Source organism: Coffea arabica, chromosome 5e (assembly GCF_036785885.1).
Source record: "Coffea arabica cultivar ET-39 chromosome 5e, Coffea Arabica ET-39 HiFi, whole genome shotgun sequence".
Classification (NCBI taxonomy): Eukaryota; Viridiplantae; Streptophyta; class Magnoliopsida; order Gentianales; family Rubiaceae; genus Coffea; species Coffea arabica.
Genome location: NC_092318.1, coordinates 33,116,984 through 33,140,839, shown reverse-complemented (window position 1 = coordinate 33,140,839; position 23,856 = coordinate 33,116,984). Strand labels below are relative to the sequence as shown.

The 23,856-nt window shown below is 34.9% G+C and overlaps 2 long non-coding RNA genes across 2 annotated transcripts; one reads left to right on the top strand and one right to left on the bottom strand.

The window, feature by feature from the left end:
* Positions 1-1,593: 1,593 nt before the first annotated feature.
* Positions 1,594-18,224, bottom strand: LOC113688502 (uncharacterized). The gene is made up of 3 exons (XR_003447975.2): positions 17,838-18,224; positions 16,882-16,949; positions 1,594-1,803 (listed from the first exon to the last, which is right to left on the bottom strand). It is a non-coding gene; the product is annotated as an uncharacterized lncRNA (long non-coding RNA).
* Positions 10,938-11,754, top strand: LOC113688503 (uncharacterized). Its single transcript, XR_003447977.2, has 3 exons — positions 10,938-11,285; positions 11,433-11,486; positions 11,690-11,754. It is a non-coding gene; the product is annotated as an uncharacterized lncRNA (long non-coding RNA).
* Positions 18,225-23,856: the final 5,632 nt, after the last annotated feature.

The following is a 23,856-nucleotide window of genomic DNA, read 5'->3' as shown; positions in this document are numbered from 1 at the left end:
AAAACCAATGGTAAATCAAAAGGCAAGCTGAAAAGGCATGATTCTGTATTTTCGACATTTGAACAAGGTTTGCCTACACAAATTAATTCTGTCTTCTATGTTTACACAAGTAATTCTATATTCTATGTTTACCTTAATTCTGTATTTTTTTTGCTCTTCTAGGTTCTTCATCAAAAAATTCGTCCAACTATAAATGCAGAAGAATCAATAAACTAAATGTGTTAGGTATATCTTGTTATAATCATATTTATCACTCTATGTTTCATATAACAATTTCTTTGTTTTTATCTGGTAGGTGATCCTTCTATCTGCTCTAATTTCTTGCATGAAACAGTTGATAATCTTGCAGGATTAACCCCTTAATACTATTTTTACAAATATTTGCTCAGTATTGGTTGGTCACTGAATTTGATTTATGTTCTTACACTTTTTTATTTACCTAATCAGGTATATCAATGACAGTACAGCCTCAGCCAGTGGAAACCAATGTTTCTAATGTCATAAAAAATCATCCAAAAGATATGTATAACTAAAATGTATCTGAAAATGTTGCAAAACTTATATGTCCTTATCAGTAGCATTATCGTTTTTACGTCCTGACTAGCGACATTATTGTTCTGTAGGCAAAAACTCAAGCCAAAGGAGATCAAGTATCCGAGCAAACAAGACTTACATGCAAAATAAAGGTATCATTCCTATTTCTTTATGTTATATCTGTTCATATACAAATATGTATAGTTCTTTCATATGCATATAACATAGTGATAAAAATGCTTTGTATTCCTATTATTGTACAGCATGTAAAAATGCAGTTGGTGTAGACACTCTGAATTTCATTAGCCATAATGCAGACCATCTCTCTGATGCATCAGATTGTAAATATTGTGGAGCGAAAAAATTCTATTCAAAGACAGCAAACTTTTGCTGTTCTGATGGAGAGTTGTGCTCCATGAAAATAAGCTACCTGATGTATTAATTGAACTTTTTACTGGACAGAGTGAAGAAGCTATACATTTCCGAACCTATGTTAAGACCTATAATAGCATGTTTGCATTCACTTCCTTTGGTGTTCACTATGACAAATCCCTTTGCAAGAGGACAAACGGAATCTATACATTCAAGATACAAGGCCAAACCTACCATTTTATCAATGAACTAATACCGCATGGAGGATCAGGAATGTATCTTCAGCTTTATTTCCATGACACAAAATATGAAATTCAGAATCGATTAGCAATATCAGAAAGGCCGACCGAAAGTATTGTAGTCAAGCTAATGGAAGTAATGAAAGAAAATCCATATGCTTGCTTCTTTAGGAGTTTGAGAAATGTCCCAAACTTGGACTCATATCAGATAGTATTAAAATCTCACTCCGACAACGACCAGCGAGTGTTTAATAAACCCGCTGTATCTCAAGTTGTAGCTTTATGGGTTGAAGGAGACAACACTAATCAAGGTTATTCTAGACACATTGTGACGCCCCCACTTCTCCCAAGAGCGAACTCAAGGGTATCCGCGGAACGCCTACCCAACTCTCGTCAGGACTCGAGACAAATCGATTCAAGTTTAACAATATATAACAGTTACTACTAATTTAATAAGGAAAAGTCGCTTCCATAATCGAATATCCAAATCTTACACCACAAGTTCAAAATACATCAGTTACCCAATTTTTATATCAGGATCCAGAAGATACATCAATTCCCAAAATATACAACAACCAAAATGTCTAGTCGGTTACTTTAGAAATCCTAATACAAAAGTATATCCAAAGGGTTCCACCGAGTTTCACTCCATCCATTCCTGTTAAGGAAAACAAATCTACGGGGTAAGCAATTGCTCGTGAGGCCAAGAAAACACACATGCAAGCACGTTGTCCAAGTAACAATCCCAATATTCAAGTAGAACAATAATATATTCAAGTAAATTACAATTCGAGCGAGAAAAGTAAACATAAACAATTCAAGAATATAGGAGCTCTTAGGAGCTAATTTTCACTTGCTTCGCCACTTCTCGATCCGATACCCTCTCGTGATGACACTCCGTCATCCAGGTGGGTATTATATCAGTTACAACTTCACTTATTACTTCCTCCGACCAACATTCCACCCTTTCGGATCCGTAACCAAACACGCACGAAAAAGGCGATACTCGTTGAGTATGTCGAACGAGATCTCAAGAGATTAAGTTTTGATTTTTAGAACACGCACGAAAAGGGCGATACCCCACGAGTATGCCGAACAAGATCTTAAAAGATCAAGTTGTGTTTTGTTATTCTCTTGGTTTATCAAGTTTCTCGACCAAGCCCATGCCGACTTGAGTTGCAAGATTGGCTAAGAGAATTGGGCGTCCCCATAAGTCGAGGAGATTCACTCCACCCGACAACACGACACGCAGGACACGTACGACCCGCATGATAACATGCTATGCACACGAAAACGAGTATATTTTAGTCGACGAGATTCACTCAAATCAACTTTGAAAACCAAGTTAATGCAAGTAAAGTTCAAATAAAGGAGAGCGAGTGCGATACAATACACACTCGTCTCATCAAGTGATATTCACGTATATAAGCAGGTAAATCAAGTAAACGCGACAAGTTATGCACTTGACACTCACCAATTCAAAAGTAATTGAGCGAGTAAAATCTTTAGTTATCCCCTCCGGAATTCTCTTCAAAAATCGCTTGAGTACTTGAAGCAATTAATAAGCATTTTTCACTCATAATCACGCATTAATCAAGAAAGGAATTACACTCATCTAAACTAGTCAATACCTCAAACCGAGAACCTTAGCCACTCAAAATAAAGGTTCAAAAGTGAGGTTTTATTAACAGAAGAAAAACTGATTTTCATCTTTGAAATCGGGTGTATAACGATCAAGTGATATCAAAGAAAAAGAGAGAATTTGAAAAAAAACTCCATTTCCTTTAAACTATGAATTTTCAGATTTATTACACTTACTTTGAAAAAATCGTATCTCACTCTCTACAAGTCCAAAATTGAAAATTTTGGTACCGTTGAAAACAACTTCCAAAGTACTAAAAGTTCTTAGAATACACTTTCCCATGGTTCCAAACAGAAAGTAATCAAAATTTAGCTCAAAATTGTTATTTTGGGGCACTTGAGACAGGTTTAGGTCGATTTTTGGCTAATTTTGAAAATTCGGCAAAATTCATTTGATTTGAACTAACCTCTGAAATTTGGAACTCTATTAGGGTTGCAATTCAAGTTTAAGACAAAATAAACGGAACAAGAGTCGGAGTGTTGAGCACCAAGATATGATAGTTCAAAGTTGGTGAAAAATCGAAACTGTTAAACCAGATTTAAATTGCAAACTTTGAGATTTTGGTTAGCTATCGAAACGGATTCGGAACGGCACCAAATTTGGTATGAATACACTACCAGGTAAGGGTTACTCCTGTGCCAAAATTCATAGAAAAATATGTACGAAAAATCGGTTAACGAAACTACTAAAATCCCAAGAAGTTCCAAGGCAAATCTGCCGTAGACTTCCATTTTCAAGCATTTGGCCAAGGAAATTCCCTCGACATGGTTCATTGGTGTAGACAAGATCTAATAAACGTTCCAAGATAGGTTTGGTAGGTGACTAACACCAAGAATCTCGAATTAACAAGTCTCAATCAAGTTTAGTAATAATTTTGCCCAAAAGAAGGGTTTTCCTTCAAAAAGTCAGTTTCGAAATACGGTCACAAATCATTCAATTCAACTCGAAATTGGACGTGTTTGGTGGTGTTGAAAAATACATTCATAAAGTAACAATTTCTCAGAAGAAACCATTTTTAAAATCTGTCCACAACTAGTTCACATTGGAGCCTAAAGTTGTAGTTCATGTTCTACCTTCCAGGGAACTAACGAAACAGGGCAGCCAAGTTCAAACGGTTGGTACGGATTACTCATGTGGAATCAGGACGTGCATTTTATACCGTTGGAAAGTTGGAAATGTCTAGTTTCCAGTGCCGCAAACGGCACTCGATTTCGACATCGGAGTAAAAAGTTATGGCCGAAAGAAAAGGACTGCCTGGGCAATCAGGGAAAATTTTCCAGTTTTGCTAAACCTTTGAAATCTACAATTGACCAACCAAAACATGTTATTTTTCAATGAAACTTTCTACACCATTCATATAACATATATACATCACAAACAAGTCATTAGAATCTCAAAAGTTCGCACCAAAGTGCATGAACATGGCATGGGTAAAATGGTCACTTTTGTTCATTGCACCTTCCTTGAATTTCTACCAACAACCCAACATTATTTCACTAATTTAAGCACTAAACTAACATTATAATAGCATCATCATTCATCAAACAAGCTACAATTTTTCCATCCAATCCAAGTGGGAGTTCATAGAGCCCATAGAGCCCATACAACAATTTTTCCAACATAAACAAGCTACTCACATGCATGCATGAGCTTATATGTGCACTACTACTTCCATAAATCAAGATTTTCAAAATTAATCATCACCTACTTGTTTAGATGAACCAAGGCAGAAATTTCAGTCCAAAATTGCTCAAGAAAATCTTGGAAAGCAGCCCCTTTTTGTAGCTTGAGTGGTTCACCAAGTGATTACAAAGTGTGGTTAAAGTTTGAGGTGATTTGGAGTAAGATTTGAATTAGAAATGAAGAGTTTTCTTTCATTTCTTTTCTTTCTTGTTTTGGCCGGCTCTTGAGGTGAGAAAATGAGAGTTTCAGCCGTGCACTTGAGGTGAGAAAAGAAGGTTTTGATCTGGTGTGATACTTCCATGAGAAACTTAAGAATGTGTGGCCAAAATTGCTCCAAAAGTCAACTAAGAATAGTGTGCGTACGCGCGCTTTTCGTGCTTGATTCCTCTCGAGTTTGTTTTACTTGTGTTCTAAACCTCTGATGCACTTGTATTCGTACTATTATTATTCGCTTTTAATGGTTTAAAAATAATGGTCTTAAATCTCTCAATTAATCGAGCGCGTAAAAAAGCGTACTTCCGATTTGTGCGCGATAAAGTGAAATTTTAAAAAATTTCTTATAACGATAGTATCACTAACTAATAATTGAATATTTAAACATAAAAATACCTATTTTAAGACAAATGTACAAGTTTCCAATTTTTTAACCTTATTGTATTCTCGAATTGATTATTATTTCCAATCGCGTATTCACTATTCTCATTTTAAAAATATAAATAAGTCATATTTCCATGTAATTGAGTATAAAGAGGTTGAAATAAAATATTCGAGGCAAACGGACAATTAAAAATTGAAATAAGCTAGTAATAGGGGCTTAAAATAGGAAATTTTGCGAGTCCTCACATAAGTCGAGTTTTAATTCCTCAAATATCCCATTAATTTTTCTTAATCTACTATTGATCATTCTTACTTCTCCAAAATTAATACACTCTCGATTCAAATATAATCTCGAAAAACGTGTACTCGTTATTCCGAACTAAACGAGTTTTCGAAAAGTAAATTTTCTAACAAAACGCTTTAAAAACATAAGAGAGGCGTTTTTCCATATAAATGGATTTTAAGTAGTCAAATTAAATAATTCGAAGAAAAAGAGTGAATATCTATTTAAATAAATCAGGAATATTTGACAAAAATAAGAAAATTTTCGAATCCTCACATTTTATTATTTTTGTCAAATATTATTGATTTATTTAAATAGTTATTCACTCTTTTTCTACGAATTATTTAATTTGACTATTTAAAATTCATTTATATAGAAAAATGCCTCTCTTATGTTTTTAAAGCGTTTTGTTAGAAAATTTACTTTTCGAAAACTAGTTTAGTTCGGAACAACGAGTACACGTTTTTCGAGACTATATTTGAATCGAGAGTGTATTAATTTTGGAGAAGTAAGAATGATCAATAATAAATTAAGAAAAATTAATTGGCGATTTGAGAAATTAAAACTCGACTTATGTGAGGACTCACAAAATTTCCTATTTTAAGCCCCTATTACTAGCTTATTTCAATATTTAATTGCCCGTTTGTCTCGAATATTTTATTTCAACCTCTTTATACTCAATTACATAGAACTATGATTCTTTTTTTTATTTGTCTATCTAAGGTTCTCAGTGACCCTAGTACCGTACACACTTTTTGCAAAACCCTAGATTCATAAGATAGAATCAAAGTTTGACTACTAATTGGGTAAATAAAAATTGTGAGATATGGATCAGAAAGTGTAAGTTAGTGATTGATTTGAAAGGCATGACTATTAAAGGATATGACTATTATCCTAAGTGTGAATTTCGAGAACGAAATTTTTTAAGGAGGGGAAAATGTGAGGATCCGAAAATTTTCTTATTTTTGTCAAATATTACTGGTTTATTTAAATAGTTATTCACTCTTTTTCTCCGAATTATTTAATTTGACTACTTAAAATCCATTTATATGGAAAAACACCTCTCTTATGTTTTTAAAGCGTTTTGTTAGAAATTTACTTTTCGAAAACTCATTTAGTTCGGAACAACGAGTACACGTTTTTCGAGGCTATATTTGAATCGAGAGTGTATTAATTTTGGAGAAATAAGAATGATCAATAGTAGATTAAGAAAAATTAATTGGCGATTTGAGAAATTAAAACTCGACTTATGTGAGAACTCGCAAAATTTCCTATTTTAAACCCCTATTACTAGCTTATTTCAATATTTAATTGCCCGTTTATCTCGAATATTTTATTTCAACCTCTTTATACTCAATTACATAGAACTATGATTCTTCCTTTTATTTGTCTATCTAAGGTTCTTAATGACCCTAGTACCGTACACACTTTTTGCAAAACCCTAGATTCATAAGATAGAATCAAAATTTGACTACTAATTGGGTAAATAGAAATTGTGAGATATGAATCGGAGAGTGTAAGTTAGTGATTGATTTGAAAAGCATGACTATTAAAGGATATGACTATTATCCTAAGTGTGAATTTCGAGGACGAAATTCTTTTAAGGAGGGAAAAATGTGAGGATCCGAAAATTTTCTTATTTTTGTCAAATATTACTGGTTTATTTAAATAGTTATTCACTCTTTTTCTCCGAATTATTTAATTTGACTACTTAAAATCCATTTATATGAAAAAACGCATCTCTTATGTTTTTAAAGCGTTTTGTTAGAAAATTTACTTTTCGAAAACTCATTTAGTTCGGAACAACGAATACACGTTTTTCGAGGCTATATTTGAATCGAGAGTGTATTAATTTTGGAGAAGTAAGAATGATCAATAGTAGATTAAGAAAAATTAATTGGAGATTTAAGGAATTAAAACTCGACTAATGTGAAAACTCGCAAAATTTCCTATTTTAAGCCCCTATTACTAGCTTATTTCAATATTTAATTGCCCGTTTGTCTCGAATATTTTATTTCAACCTCTTTATACTCAATTACATGGAACTATGATTTACTTATATTTTTAAAATGACTCGTTTCAAAATTTAATTTTTGAAAGCTCGTAACATGAGAATAGTGAATACGCGATTGGAAATAATAATCGATTCGAGAATACAATAAGTTTGAAAAATTGAAGACTTGTACATTAGTTTTGAAATAGGTATTTTTATGTTTAAATATTCAATTATTAGTTAGTGATACTATCGTGATAAGAAATTCTTGAAAATTTCACTTTATCGCGCACAAATCTGAAGTACGCATTTTTACACGTGCGATTAATTGAGGGATTTAAGACCATTAAAAGTAAATAATAATAGTACGAATACAAGTGCATTAGAGGTTTAGAACACAAGTAAAACAAACTCGAGCGGAATCGAGCACGAAACGCGCGCGTACGCGCACTATTCTTAGTTGACTTTTGGAGCAATTTTGGCCACACTTTCTTAAGCTTCTCATGGAAGCATCACACCATATCAAAACCCTTCTTTTCTCACCTCAAGTGCACGGTTGAAACTCTCATTTTCTCACCTCAAGAGCCGGCCAAAACAAGAAAGGAAAGGAAAGAAAACTCTTCATTTCTACCTCAAATCTTACTCCAAATCACCTCAAACTTTAACCACACTTTGTAATCACTTGGTGAACCACCCAAACTACAAAAAGGGACTGCTTTTCACGATTTTCTTGAGCATTTTTGGATTGAAATTTCTGCCTTGATTCATTTAAACAAGTATGTGATGATCAACTTGAAAAATCTTGATTTATGAAAGTAGTAGTGCACATATAAGCTCATGCATGCATGTGGGTAGCTTGTTTATGTTGAAAAAATTATTGTGTGGACTCTATAAACTCCCACTTGGATCGGATGGACTGATTTGATAAATGATGATGCTATTAATGTTGGTTTAGTGCTTAAATTAGTGAAATAATGTTGAGTTGTTGATAGAAATTCAAGGAAGGTGCAATGAACAAAAGTGACCATTTTACCCCTGCCATGTTCGTGCACTTTGGTGCGAAATTTTGAGATTCTAATGACTTGTTTGTGATGTATACATGTTATATGAATGATGTAGAAAGTTTCATTGAAAAATAACATGATTTAGTTGATCAATTGTAGTGATTTCAAAGGTTTAGCGAAACTGGAAAATTTTCCCGGATTGCCCAGGCAGTCCTTTTCTTTCAACCATAACTTTTTGCTTCGATGTCGAAATCGAGTGCCGTTTGCGGCACTGAAAACTAGACATTCCCAGCTTTCCAACGGTATAAAATGCACGTCCTAATTCCACATGAGTAATCCGTACCAACCGTTTGAACTTGGCTGCCCTGTTTCGTTAGTTTCCTGGAAGGCAGAACATGAACTATAACTTGAGGTTCCAATGTGAACTAGTTGTGGACAGATTTTGAAAATGATTTTTTCTGAGAAATTGTAGCTTTATGAGTGTGTTTTCCAACACCACCAATCATGTCCAATTCCGAGTTGAATTGAGTAATTTGTGACCGTATTTCGAAACTGACTTCTTGAAGGAAAACCCTCCTTTTGGGCAAAATTAGTACTAAATTTGATCGAGACTTGTTAATTCGAGATTCTTGGTCTTAATCACCTACCAAATCTATCTTGAAATGTTTATTAGATCTCGTCTACACCAATGAACCATGTCGAGGGAATTTCCTTGGCCAAATGCTTGAAAACGGAAAAACGGAAGTTCAAGACAGATTTGCCTTGGAACTTCTTGGAATTTTAGTGGTTTCGTTAACCGATTTCTCGTACATATTTTTCTATGAATTTTGGCAGAAGAGTAGCCCTTATCTGGTAGTGTATTCATACCAAATTTGGTGTCGTTCCGAGTTCGTTTCGATACCTAACCAAAGTCCCAAAGTTTGAAGTTTAAATCTGGAATTTTGTTTAACAGTTTCGATTTTTCACCAACTTTGAGCTATCATATCTTGGTGCTCAACACTCCGACTCTTGTTCCGTTTGTTTTGTCTTAAACTTGGATTATAACCCTAATAGAATTCCAAATTTCAGAGGTTAGTTCAAATCAAGTGAATTTTGTTGAATTTTCAATGTTGGCAAAAATTAGCATTAGCTACCGCTTCTTGTGGAGTTGCAGCATCAATATTACCAGGAGGTAGAACAACACACTCTCGATTCAAGATTCCAATTGATATGAATTCAGTTAACATGTGTAAAATTAGTAAACAAAGTGCACTTGCTAAACTAATTCAAGCGGCTAAACTTATCATTTGGGATGAAGCTCCAATGGCACACAAAACTGGTATAGAAGGTGTGGATACACTACTAAAAGATTTAATGGGTTCTTCTGAATTATTTGGCTCAAAAATTATGGTTTTTGGTGGTGACTTTAGACAAGTTCTCCCTGTTGTCACTAAAGGTTCAAAGGAAGATTCTGTACAAGCTAGCTTAGTAACTTCATACATTTGGCCATAGCTTCATAAACTATACCTCACAGATAACATGAGAGCAATATCAGATCCAGAATTCACAGATTACCTTCTCCGAATAGGGAATGGACTAGAACCAGCAATACAAGGGTTAAAAGTAAATATCCTGTCCCACTATTGATACCATACAAAAGTGAAACATAATCAATTTTTGAACTTATCAAAACAGTTTACCCAGATTTAACTGCTTTTTCCAAGGATGATTTTTCATTGGTAAATCGAGCAATCCTTACTACAAAAAATGAATTTGTTGATATGTTAAACAACTTGTTAATTAACATTTTTCCAGGTGAGGCTCAAGAATATATTAGTCGTGATAAAACACTTGACATTTCAGAACAAGGCCTATTTGAAGATTTTCTGAATAGCTTAACACCCAATGGTTTTCCCCCCCCATAATCTTATTCTAAAACCAAATTGCCCAATAATTCTTCTCAGAAACATTGATCCCCCAAAAGGTTTATGCAATGGAACAAGACTAATATGTATATCTTTAACTAACAATATTATTGATGCAATTATAAGTGCTGGAGAATTCAAAGGCAAACAAGTCTTTTTACATAGAATATCTTTTCGAATAGAAAATAATCCTAATTGCCCAATGTCATTTGAAAGAGTTCAATTTCCAGTGTGCCTATGCTTTGCAATGACAATTAATAAGGCTCAAGGTCAAACCTTAGATTTTGTTGGTATATACTTACGTGAACCAGTTTTTTCACATGCCCAACTATATGTTGCTTTATCAAGAGCAAAAAGCAGCAATTGTGTAAAGATTCTTATACAGCCTTCTCCTTTTGATCCAACAGTTGACCATGCTACCAATAACATAGTATACAAACATATTTTACAGCTTGCAAATCATCACCTTTCATAATTATTGATTACAAGATTGTCAGATTCATATTCATTGCACTTATTCATATTCATAATCCACCAGCAATTCATGCTTAACTTGCTTGTACTAAAATACCTATTAAGAAAATTCTTGTATTAAGATATAGCATTAACTAGAACTTATGCTTCATTTATAATGCAAATAATGTTAAATCTTTCACAAATACTGCTCCATTTTTGAGTTAGCTCATACTTTTACAAATGTCCCTAGGGAATATTCAAAAAACAGAGGTTAGTGTTCATACATTTCATCTGCCCTTATTACTGATTCTTGTAGTCATATGTTCAGAAAATTCGTTATATATTAACATTACTCATTCTTGTAATTGTATGTTCAGAAAATTGATTACTAAGTCTTTATCGTTTTTGCAGTGAAAATGTATATAAAGATGAGAACTTTGATGAGACTCAGAGGCAACTACCTACATTACTGGCCTCAAAGATTCAAAGATGCTTTTTTGTTGGAAGTTTTTGTTTTAAAGCCCACTTCTACAGACTGCTCATCTCCTTCATTAATATTTTAGCATTCATTTTATCAGGTTATATAAAATGCATTTGAAGAATAGGAAGCATAAGTTCTTTTTGCTTTCATTTGTGTTCATTATTTATAACAAATCTCTATCTCCCCTCTCAGGTCTTTTGTTATTTGAATAAACTAAATCACTCATTGTTGTCATTCCTTGCAGTTGACCTTCTATTCAATGTATCAGAAGATTCAGATTATGTCCGGACTATTCTAGGTAGCATGTTATTGTTGAATTCTGCCTTCTAAATTTGTTAAGTATTTCTATGTATTGCATCTATAAGAAAATAAATCATGGTTAGATAAATACTGATTTTGCACTATAAAGTAGCACTGGTATTACATAACTTAACTATGCATTTCTTTTTAACCATGCCATGCACGTCTTACTTTATTTTCTATTATATACTTTTGTCTCAGCTAAAGCTATAGACAAACGTCCTGACCTCAAAACTAAGGCTGCTGAGTCAAATAAAGCAGCAAAGATAGATGCAAGATCAAGTCATTATTGAAAGGATGCTTGATAAGTACGTAAACTTCTGAAACATTACATTATACTATACATTTCAAAATTTTCTCATTATCTCATTTTTTGACCCCCTGTAGAATAAGCATAAAATACCAAAGATTGGATAAGCTTCAGCAAGCACTTACAAGAAGTGACAACATTCAAGTAACCGTATACTATTGTAATCATGTCTCTCACAATTTTGCCAGCTCTAGAGAATATCAACGTGATGTGATTATATCTACTATCCAATTCATTCTTATAAACCTTATTCCTAATTCTAGAAAATGTTGGTCCAAGTGTATCAGATGTCAAAACTTCAGAAATTCTAACCTCAACTACTTTAATGCATATGTCACCTGATTATTTAAGCATATGTCAGCTTCTCATGTTTTTTGATAGACCACAAGACATTGCTGCTGTATTTGAGAAACTCTTAAGAACAAAAAGTAAGAATGATGGTTTATTGGGATTTCAAATAGCATTTGACCTTGTAGAGAATGAACACCAAGCTTATCTTTTGAAAATGAGGGACTAACTTTCCAGTCCCAAGAAAGATATTCAGATAGCAGAGGGTAATCAAAATTCTGAAAGAAACTATTTATGCTGCGAAGTTACCAGAAATAAAAGGAATGCTGTCTCGAGAGACTTCCATACAGTTGACATTGCAATTCTTATATAGTTATAATAACTAAGGTATTTTTCCTATTTTCTTTTTTTTCCTTCTCAAGATAGTTTCTCAGTTTACTAGATTTCTTTGGAATATTTCACTAATTGTTACCTTTTTGCATATCAGATTGCATTTTGTAATTCTCAACACAATAAAACAATCTGTTGAGATGAGAAATAATATTTGTCATAATGCAACTATACACACTAATAGCATTATGGATGTTGTCACAACTGTCAACACATTACTCTGCACCTACTTTCCTCATTGTTTTATATGCTGCATAACGATAAAACTTATTATTTCTATCTAACATTTTGTATTTGTTTAAACTATCAGAACTAGCTCACCAGGACTACAAATTGGACTAAGTTTAGCGCAACAGCAGTACAGGTTATTAACAGAGACCATCTACAGCAAGGAAAATCACTTATAGGTCCTTGTCACACAGTGGAGCTGGTGGTGGTGGCAGCTCATATTCAGAAATATAAGCATTGTCTGCTATGAGGAAGGCATGAATTAGTTCCTCTATCATAGTCTAACAAACACTAACGCTGAAGTATTTGTCTTATTGCATTATGTAAAAAAGTACCTATTTTTATCTTTCGACTTTTCCGTCTTTTTTTAAAAATTGTCTCCTACACGTTATTCAGCATAGTACCTACCTTAGCAGTATTGGAAACTCCTAATGAAGATATTTTTCATGATATAAAAAATGTCATGTAAAAATTTATTAAATTAAAAGCTATAATATATTTCTAGAGTTAAAAGCTGAATGAATTCCATAATCTATTTCTAGAATTAAAAACTTAATGAATTCTTTCTCTTTTTGACAGTTTACGGAACAGAAGAAGCACATTATCGATAAATGTATGCATTAGCATTTGCTTACAATGAAACTGCAAACAACAAGACAATTTGATACCTGCTGCATTTTGGTGCATCAGAATTAAGCAATGGTGTTAGGTAAACTGCAATTTTGGCACTTGGTTAGTTTGTCTTATGTTTAGGCTTAGCACTTGTTTATGGTTTATGTTCTGGACTATAAGAACTTCACAGCAAAGCTTTGCTTGTCCAAACAACTTTTCATATGATGTCTTTGCTCTTAACTTTTTCTACCCTTATTAGTCATTCTTGTAGACATATGTTCAGAAAATTCATTATATATTTACATTGCTCATTCTTATAATTATATGTTCAGAAAATTAATTACTAACTGTTTATCGTTTTGCAACAAGAGTGTATATGAACATGAGAACTTTGATGAGACTCACAGCCAACTAGCTATATTACTAGCCTCAAAGATTCAAAGAAGCCTTTTTGTTGCAAGTTTTTCTTTTAAAGCCTACTTCTACAGACAACTCATCTCCTTGATTAATATTTTAGCATTCATTTTACCAGGTTATGTAAAATCCATTTGAAGAATAGGAAGGATAATTTTTTTTTGCTTTCGTATGTGTTCATTATTCATAACAAACCTTTAAGAAAATAAATCATGGCTAGATAAATACTGATTTTGAAGTATAAAGTGGCACTGGTATTACATAAGTTAACTATGCATTTCTTTTTAACCATGCCACACACGTCTTACTTTATTTTCTACTATATCCTTTTATCTCAGCTAAAGCTATAGACAAACGTCCTGATCTCAAGACTAAGGCTGCTGAGACAAATAAAGCACCAAAAATTTATACTATAAATTTAAACTTTCTCTCATTATCTCATTTTTGAAACTCCCTCTAGGTATATAATTAACAAAAGATATCAATAACCTGTGAGAATAGATATAAAATACCAGAGATTGGATAAGCTTCAGCAAATACTTATACAAACTGACAACATTCAAGTGACCCTATACTATTGTAATCATGTCTGTCACAATCTTGTCAACTCTAGAAAATATCAGCGTGATATGATTATATCTATTTAATTCATTCTTCTAAACCTTATTCCTAATTCTAAAAAATGTTGGTCCAAGTGTATCAGATGTCAAAACTTCAAAAATTCTAACCTCAACTACTTTAATGCATATGTCACCTCATTATTTAAACATATGTCAGCTTCTCATGTTTTTGGATAGACCACAAGACATTGCTGCTGTATTTGAGAAACTCTTAAGAACAAAAAGTAAGAATGATGGTTTATTGGGATTTCAAATAGCATTTGACCTTGTAGAGAATGAACACCAAGCTTATCTTTTGAAAATGAGGGACTAACTGTCCAGTCCCAAGAAAGATATTCAGATAACACAGAGGGTAATCACAATTCTGAAGGAAACTATTTATGCTACAAAGTTATCAAAAATAAAAGGGATGCTGTCTCGAAGACTTCCATACAGTTGACATTGCAATTCTTATATAGTTATAATAAGACATTTTTCCTATTTTCTTTTCTTTTCTTCCCAAGACGCTTTCCCAGTTTACTAGATTTCTTTGAAACATTTGACTAATTGTTAGCTTTTTGCATATTAGATTGCATTTCATAATTCTCAACACAATAAAGCAATCTGTTAAGATGAGAAATAATATTTTAGTTAGCACAAGATAAGATGTGCATAATATTTTAAAACATGGTTAGTTAGTTCAAAATAAGATCTGAGTACGATCACTCAATGACATTTAGTGAATCAAATTTGATTACAATGAAAAAAATATCAAAGACAAATAGCAAATAGCAAGCATTCTCAATTTCAAATTTTGTATGCTCGGTAACTTTTTCACATGAACAAAGTTCAGTTTTCAGAATTAAATCAGAGGCTGTTTCTCCAAATCCCACATTAACTACTTTACATTCCATATTTACAAGGGGAAAATTTTTTTATTCAAGGGGAAATTCCAAAACTTACAAGGAGGAAAAGGAATTGAAACTTACAAGGAGGAAAAGGAATTGAAACTTACAAGGAGGAAAAGGAATTGAGAGTCAAGTTAGTTTTCAAAACATTTGTAAAATATGGTGCTTTGTTTAAAAGTTAAAGTTTGATATCAAGTTTTTGATATCATAGCACAATCATAGGAACGGATATCAAGTTTTTGATGCTCATATATTTCATTGTATGATAAACAACTATGACAATATGGTGCGTTACTGAGAATACTGATTCTATGATGGAGAGGACTCAAAACATCTTGTAGTCATTGAAAAATATTAAGTTGTTTAGTGATGCATTTTGTGTCAGTTGATGTTTCTTAGCATATAAAGTTTTTTTTGCATTCGACAATGTTGCACAAACATACACTTTTTAAGTACACACCACATCCATCCATATATATAATTTTAAGTACAAATTATACTATAATATGCACTAAAATATATAATATAATACCTACCACAATATGTATGATTAGGACTATCAATAGGTCTAACTGGCATGAGTTCGGCCTATTCAACTTGAGAAAAGTATGATTGCATCAGTAAGACTCGAATTAAACATGAGTAGAGCCTGGGTGTCATTTGGCTCAATCCAGTTAGAATCTGATCCATTAAAGGTTACATTAAAAGTGTATGTTTTGTATGTAATAATGTGTATATTGTGTTTATAGTGAGTTTGGGCCAATTGTGAAATAGGCCTGAAATGGACCAGTTCAAACATGCTACTGTGCACCTACTTTCCTCATTGTTTTATATGCTGCATAATGATAAAAGTAGTTATCTCTATCTAACATTTTGTATTTGTTTAAACTGTCACAACTAGCTCACCAGAGCTACAAATTGGACTAAGTTTAGCGCAACAGCACCACAACTTATTGACAGCGGCCATCTACAACAACGAAAATCACTAATGGCTCCTTGTCACAGAATGAGGCTGGTGGTGGTGGCAGCCCATATTCAGAAACATAAACATTGGTATTTGTCTTATTGCATTATGTAAAGAAGTACTTATTTTTATGTTTCCACTTTTCTACTTTTTTTTAAAAATCATCTCCTACAGGTTATTCAGCATAGTACCTACCTTAGTCTTGGTTTACATTTTGCTGCATCAGAATTAAGCAACGATGTTAGACAAACAGCAGTTTTGGCATTTAGTTAGTTTCTCTTACGTTCAGGCTTGGCACTTACTTATGGTTTATGTTCTGGACTATAAAAATTTGACACCAAACCTTTACTTCTCCAAACAAGTTTTCATATTATGTCTTTGCTCTTAACTTTTTCTAGCCTTCTACAAGAATCAATGAATATGCACAGATTCAATAATTCATCTAATTGAGTTGCTAGCCTTAAAATACACATGTTATTGCTGAAGCCTTTCAACATCAGATGTAATTGATTTTATTCATGAAGAAGCTTTTATAACAATGACCTGAGTGATTCCCCTGTTAATGCATTCAGGTAATTGGAAAAAATTATTCTGGTTAAGCATGAGGATGCTATGAACGAGATGCATAAATTGCTTTGAAAGACAAAACATAACAAAGTAACTGCAGTTGTTGTTCTTACTATTTTTAGCCAATCTTGGTACTGGAATCTGCTCATATACTTCCTTAGCTTATGCTCTAGCACTTCAGCTATCATGAGAAACAAAAAGACAAAGCAGAGTTATATTCCATCATTTTTTATCTACTTCTGTAATCAAGAATGAAAAACACACCATTTTCATTTGACATTCAGTCACAATAGATCTATCATACGTTCAAAGTTTTTCAATTATTACAGGCATTACTCACAGATTATTATGTGATTGGCAGATCCACGGTAGTGCCTAATTTTTATTTTAAACATTTTTATCATGACACAAACGTTATAAAGCTCACCATTAGTTTGCAAGTAATGTATTTTCCCTGTAATTAACTATTACCTTTGCTCTTCAGCTCCACTCACCCCAAAAAAAAACCTATTATCTTTGGTTCAAGCTTCCCAGTTGAGAGTTGTAACTCACTGTTGTGAATTATTACCCCATGTTGTCTGTGGATCTATCAGCCGTGTTCTTTTTCTCTCACCTTTCTCACACTCCCCTCTTCTCATTTCTCCCTTGCCCAGTCTCCCCTGCACACACTACACACAGCGGACACCAGACATAGATGTGTGCAAAAAACGTACAGACATGGCTGTCGTGAACCAGAGTGGGATGGCTCCAATATTCACGTTCATGAGAAGTGACAATATGGGTTAAGCGTCATTTGGGTTCGCCTCAGTTCAGCCAAAAAGATTAGAAAGAAGGTCTGGTCACGGCTCAAATATGGCTTCATCTATTTCCAATCAGATTTCAATTTTCCCTATTTTCAAACCCTATTCCTTAGAAATCATCGATAAGATAACAAAATTGACCCCTCGGCCAAAGTATCGACCAAGAAATGAAAGGGATGAATTTCCCACCCCTCGGCTACCCGCCGCACAAAAAACACAGAATTTGAACAGAAAAAATTAATCAAATTAAATCATACTGAAAATATTACCACTGCCAAGATGCAATAAGCTGAGAGGGCGACAAGAATTCTGGAAACACGAACCGAAGGGTACAGCGAAGCGAGAAGGAAGCCCTGCAGCAGCCGCAGACCTAAATCAGGACAGCGAAGGTTTAATCGACGACGCCATGGATAATATCCTCACCATTGTCACTCTATTTCTCTGTTCCCCGCTCACTCTCTCGTACATATGACCGAATTTCTATATATGCAGAGCAAAGAAGCTCTGAACTCTGAAGTGAAGCGTAGTGAAACCAAGCAATTAGATGCGCAAATTATTTGAGGACCCACGACCCACGACCCACGACCCAAGACCGAAAAGCCTGTGTTCAATTCGCAGCTGATTGGTTAAATCTTAAATTAGTTTCGCAGTCAAAGCAATTGTTCATCCACAATCATTGTAGTGTGCTTATTCTGCTTATACATTGCGTATTAAATATCTTCGCTTCCTTTTCTCTTCCAATTTTCTCCCTTCACTCATTCCTGCATAATTGCTTGTGACTATTTCAACTCCATACCTTCTGAATTTACAATTTACCTTTTCATTGAACCATGAACAGATAAATAAAAGAAATAAAAAAATTACATCTTCACAATATTTCCTAATGCTAATATCATTTTATATACTTGCTAAACCTCTCTGCTCCTATTTGTCTTGTATCAGCAACCAAGCATCTTGGCTGCGTTTGGTTCCACTGTTTTTACCAAAAACAGTTTTTGTAGTCAATATACAAACGATGGTCAACAGGTTGTATTTAAAATGCTACAGTCCCGCTGAATCCATACGGTACCGTTTAGCAGCCCAAAATGTTAAAACAAGTCTCGTTCCTCCAATCACCTCACCTACAACTTTCCCTTCTTCACTTTCCTCTTCACTACAGCAACAACCGAGGACCGCATTCGGACACAAATCACCTCCAGTTAAGAGCTTCTAATCCGTGGATGTTTGGTGGCGCGCAGCTAGAAAAGGCAAGAACCTAGCTTGTCCAAGAGCACATCAGCAGCTTATCGAAGGCTGTTTTTGCAAACCAGTGACCAAGGAGCTGAGTATCCGCAACGCAAAAAGGAACGAGAAGCGACAGGAACTTCTATCAGAAGTACCGAACTAGCGTAATCAGCTTGGTAATCAGCTTGGATTTGGCGTTTCGATCGCGATTCTACTTGCTCAGCGAAGGAGAGTGAAGTTTCCGCCGCTGCTCAGAACGTTGCGCCGTTGAGGTTGGTTGACCTGTTCACTTGATTGGGCCCTAATTAATTTTGAACTGTTCACTTAATAGGGCTACAGTACTTAAATCAATTTTGAAACCGGCATGTTTTGGGGGCTCTGAACTACCATTGTGCTGATAGTATATGGTAGACAGAATGGAATACCTATTTTGAAACCGGCTTCGTTTAATCTCCCCAAATCTACGGTAATTTTGGGAGTAATTTTCTTCAGTTCCGGTTTGGAACTGATTTTTGCAATTCACACTGGCATCTTCACCATTTATTTGCTTTCAATTCTCTTCCCCGCATATACTTTTTGAGTATGGCCCAATTAGTCAGGACACAGGGGACGTATACCCACCTATCCCAGAAAAAAATATTTAGCTTGTCTGCACTTGCCCATTTCTAGTGTGCATAGGAGATATTTTAGTAGCAACTCATGCTATATATGCATCGTGTTAACTAAATGAATATCAACCTAATTTTCTAAGTATTAGATAGTTGATAAGTTTGTGAGCTGTTAGCTTAAATTGATCCGTATATTAATGCCTGTTATCTGTGAATAGGGTATTTGTTCCTACACTTTAATTTTGTGTAAGAAATTTGATCAGTTGGGAGATTTACATATTAAGCACCACTGCTATTTTTCTAACTAGTTATTGCAATTGGATTACTGAAATTATATGGCCCCTGTGATATGCTGGGCCAAGCTGGTGGAATATCGATTATTTACAGCGGCTGTTGTTGTTGTACTTGAGCTGCCTTTCTTAATTAGTGAAGTTTTATTGGGTGGGCTCGCGAAATTTTAATTAGTCCTACGCAGCGGTAAAGGAAATTGAGGACCTTTTAGCTGTGACTCATTTGGTTTTGAATGCAACATAAGCTGGCCTTATTCGAAATTAGTCTCTAGTTCTTATGTGAAGCTGTTTTGGACCTGTGAGAGTTTTGTCCCATAATATGATAACCTGACCTGAATTTCACTTTCTATTTTGGAACTGTTTTATTTGCTTGGTACATTAAAATGGATGATATTTTGTGAACATTTTATGCGTAAAGCCTGGTAATAGCATTTTAAAAAGTACCTTGTACATATTTTTAGGATTGTGATGCCCCCTGTGACTCGGAGTGCTTCGAAGGGTAAGGCCCAACTATTGTGACAATTAATTATTAGAAATTCTGATCACAAACAGCTGTAGTGCTCGGCTTTTTAACTTGCCTTATTTACAGCTTTGCAAACGACTAGGGGTGCTAACCGTTGTTCTTTATATTCGGCTACGGGAGAAAACGATTTGCGTCTTTGTATAACAAATTACTTCAAGGTGAGTTATAACTGACTAGGTGAAAAATTTCTGTAGATGCTGTCCCAATATTGGCTTAGATTGTATCTAATTTCCCCTCAATTAAGGCGACCCTAAGCCTGTTTTCTGGTTTTGACTTTCCTAAAGAAAACAAAGATGCCCAAACCAAAAGGTCCTAAGGAACGTATCAATTTCACGCCGAAGATGGAAACTGCCATTGCTGAACAGCTTGTGAACATGCATAGGAATGGGGAAATATCATCACAGACCATCGGGAGCCACGTTGTCCCTCAGATTACTAGGATGCTCACTGAGACTTTCGGGGTTTCATTCTCCCGCGATACTATTCGGTCGAAGTACTATGCACTTCAGAACTTAACTAGGCTTTACATTTCGTTCAAGAAGCGTGGCACTGGTATGGGCTGGGACTCAACCAACTTCACCTTCATGATGGATGATGAGCGATGGAGTCATCTACTTCAGGTATAATACTTAGTCCTATCCTTTAGCTTATACGCTGTTATCGTTATATATTTTCTTTTATAAGCTTGGTTTATAGAATTTTGGTAGGTTTTTTGACCATTATTAGTTGTATGTATTGTTCAGCTGTGGAATTTGCCTTAGTTATTTGTAAAAGTTGTTTGTTCCTAACAGCTGTTGTGTTAAATTGTTAATTGGGCTTTTGCTTATTTTTAAAACCTGTTTTCTTCTTTTGTAGGTCAACCAGGGATACAATAGATTTAGGAACCGGTGCTGTCTGGTCTTCCATTTGCTTGAAGAAGTCTTCATGAATCAGGGGGCTACTGGGGATTTTAGCGCCGGCTTTGGAGTATCGCCCCTCAACTCGGGCGATGAATTGGAAATGGAACACGCTGCGAGCAGAGGTAGGGGCAAGGGGGTTGTGGATGTCGATTCATCAGATGGAGGAGATGCCGTTCCTGTGACCCGGAAAGGGAAAGAGAAGGTTAAGAAGGGCAAAGGGAAAGAGAAGGTTAAGAAGCGCAAATCGGGGGACATGTCAACTGAGTCATTCTTTGCGCCGTCCTCCCCCCAATTCCAGAAATACGTCCGGGTTTTAGACAGCATCGAGACACGATTGAGCGGTAAAGGGAGCTCTGGGATCTCCGGTTCGGTCTCTTCTCCTGCTAAGAGCAATAAGGCTCCAGTTGATGAAGACGAGGAGCTGGTGGCTGCTTTGGCCACTTTGAGCAGTCTGAATTTGGACCGAAGTGTGCGCTTCCAGATGGCTGATCTGCTAAGGAATCGGCATGAGCGTCTCATTTGGTTCTTATGCGCGGACGACGAGGACCGCCTTGCCTTTGTCAGACATCGAGGCTTCCTCCCCCCCCTTAGCATCTCGTTCAATCCAGCCCAAAACTATTGCGGCAGCCTTCGTCTTAGTTTTCCCTATGCCTTAAATGGATTTGATCTATTCGTGCGGATTTATGTACTTGGAGTTGACATTGGCCTGTGTTATTCATTTCTTTACTGTACCGTGGACCCAATTTAGTTTGTGAATTTTTTTCTTGTGAGATGAAGTTGAGGTTACAAAAATTTCGGATAATTTATTTGGTTGCGTTTATAAATGTTGGTTGAATTGTTTACAAACTATTATTTGTTGGGAATGGTGCAAGGATTTTCATTTTGTGCGACAGGAGTTGCCGCTACATTTTCTTGTGAGCCGATGGTCATCTTTGTTAGTATATTTTTTAACATTTGGAGCTGGTTCAGGTTATTTCTGAATACCATCTGCATGTTCAGGGACCATCGTGTGTTAAATAATTTGAGTGTGCTTCTCAATATTGGTTGCAGTAGTGCTTCTCAGTATTGGTTGTTACGAAATAGTGCAATGCCGTATATATTAGGGAGCCATGTTCCTAAATTAATTATATTGGCATCATTTAATATCTATTCTTTGGGTTTTTCTGTTATCACATTCACACCGGGGCCTGTTATCATTTTATCCTTGTGCCATTCAGGGAATGTTTACATAATTTACTTGTGCTGGGGATAGCAATATTGGCTGATGTTCACTAAATATCAATTGTGGCCCCGTAAAAGTGCAATGGCTAATATTTTGTGTACTCATAGTTGCCATATAAATTTTTTGGTTTTCGTGTTTTCTAGTATTAATTACTCACAGTTATTTTCTCAGATAGCTAGGTTAATGTCTGCTAAAATAAACTCCTTATTCAGTTATTTTCAAAATAATATTTGAACTTGTTTGCTACACACTGTACGATATTTACTTATTCAACTTGTGAGTCTTTATATGAAATGGTTGAACTTGTTTAATTATTTCACCTGTGTACAAGGATAGTTGACATTTTTTTTTCCATTATATTATTGGCGTTCCCCAAATGTGCCTGTGAGTGTTTATAATTATTAAGTGAACTTATATATAAAATAAACTTGTTAGGAGATTTACTTATTGCACTTTTGACACTTTGTAATAAATGGTTGAACTTGTTTAATTATTTCACTTGTTTAATCTATGATTAAGAATATTTCAGGTTATTTTAGGCATAGGGTTTTGTCTATTTTTTTCTTCATATTGAGGATATTGCTATTAATTTATTTGTGAGTGTTTATAATAATGGGTTGAACTTATTTAGTAGAATTTGTTAGGGATTTCACCAATTGACTCAATTGGTTTACATGGATATCAACCTTTAAATGAGGTTGTGAGTTAACATACGAGGAATTAAGTGCTTATTTCCTCTTTTAGTATTCATAGTTACACCGTTTTTGCATTATATTGAGGATATCAACCTAATGTTTTCGTGTTATTAGTCATATATAATGCTTGGATGTTTGTTTCTTTATAATTATTTCTTGGAATCTCGTCATCAATTGAGGTTATTATTTCTTGGTTGATAATATTTCACTTGTACTACTAGAATAGGGTTTAATGTTCTTCAATCACTTGGCCAATTTCAGAGTTCAAAGTTGTTGTTGTGCGAAGATGGACAACGATGGGCACATTCAAGGAGGTCAACTGGATGACGAGCTAGATGATGAGGAGCTCGACAACATCCTTATGTACGTCGTATTATTGGGTTTCATGTTCTTTTTCTAGGATACACATCAGCAGGTCCCAAGAAGACGAAGAGTACGAGATAGCGCGCTGTCAGGGAGAGATTATGTGTTTGAGATTATTAACGGACATGAAGACCGAATTATTCAGAATATGCGCTTGGATGTTCCTCAATTCCTTTTGTTGTGCGATTTATTGGTTAATCGGGGTTACTGGCATGCATATCCTTCTCAAAGAGTGGGGGTACATGAATCCGTTGCTTTAACCCTAATGTGCCTGAGCCATGATGAGCGGCACCGGGTGTTAGCCGAGCGGTTCCAGCACTCAACGGAGACGATTGATCGACACGTTCGTCGTGTCTTACGAGCTTTGGTTCGGCTAGGTCGTGATCTCGTTAGGCCAAGAAACGTCGATGACACGCATCCTCGGATCTTGAACAATGGTTTGCTCATGCCGTGGTTCCGAGTAT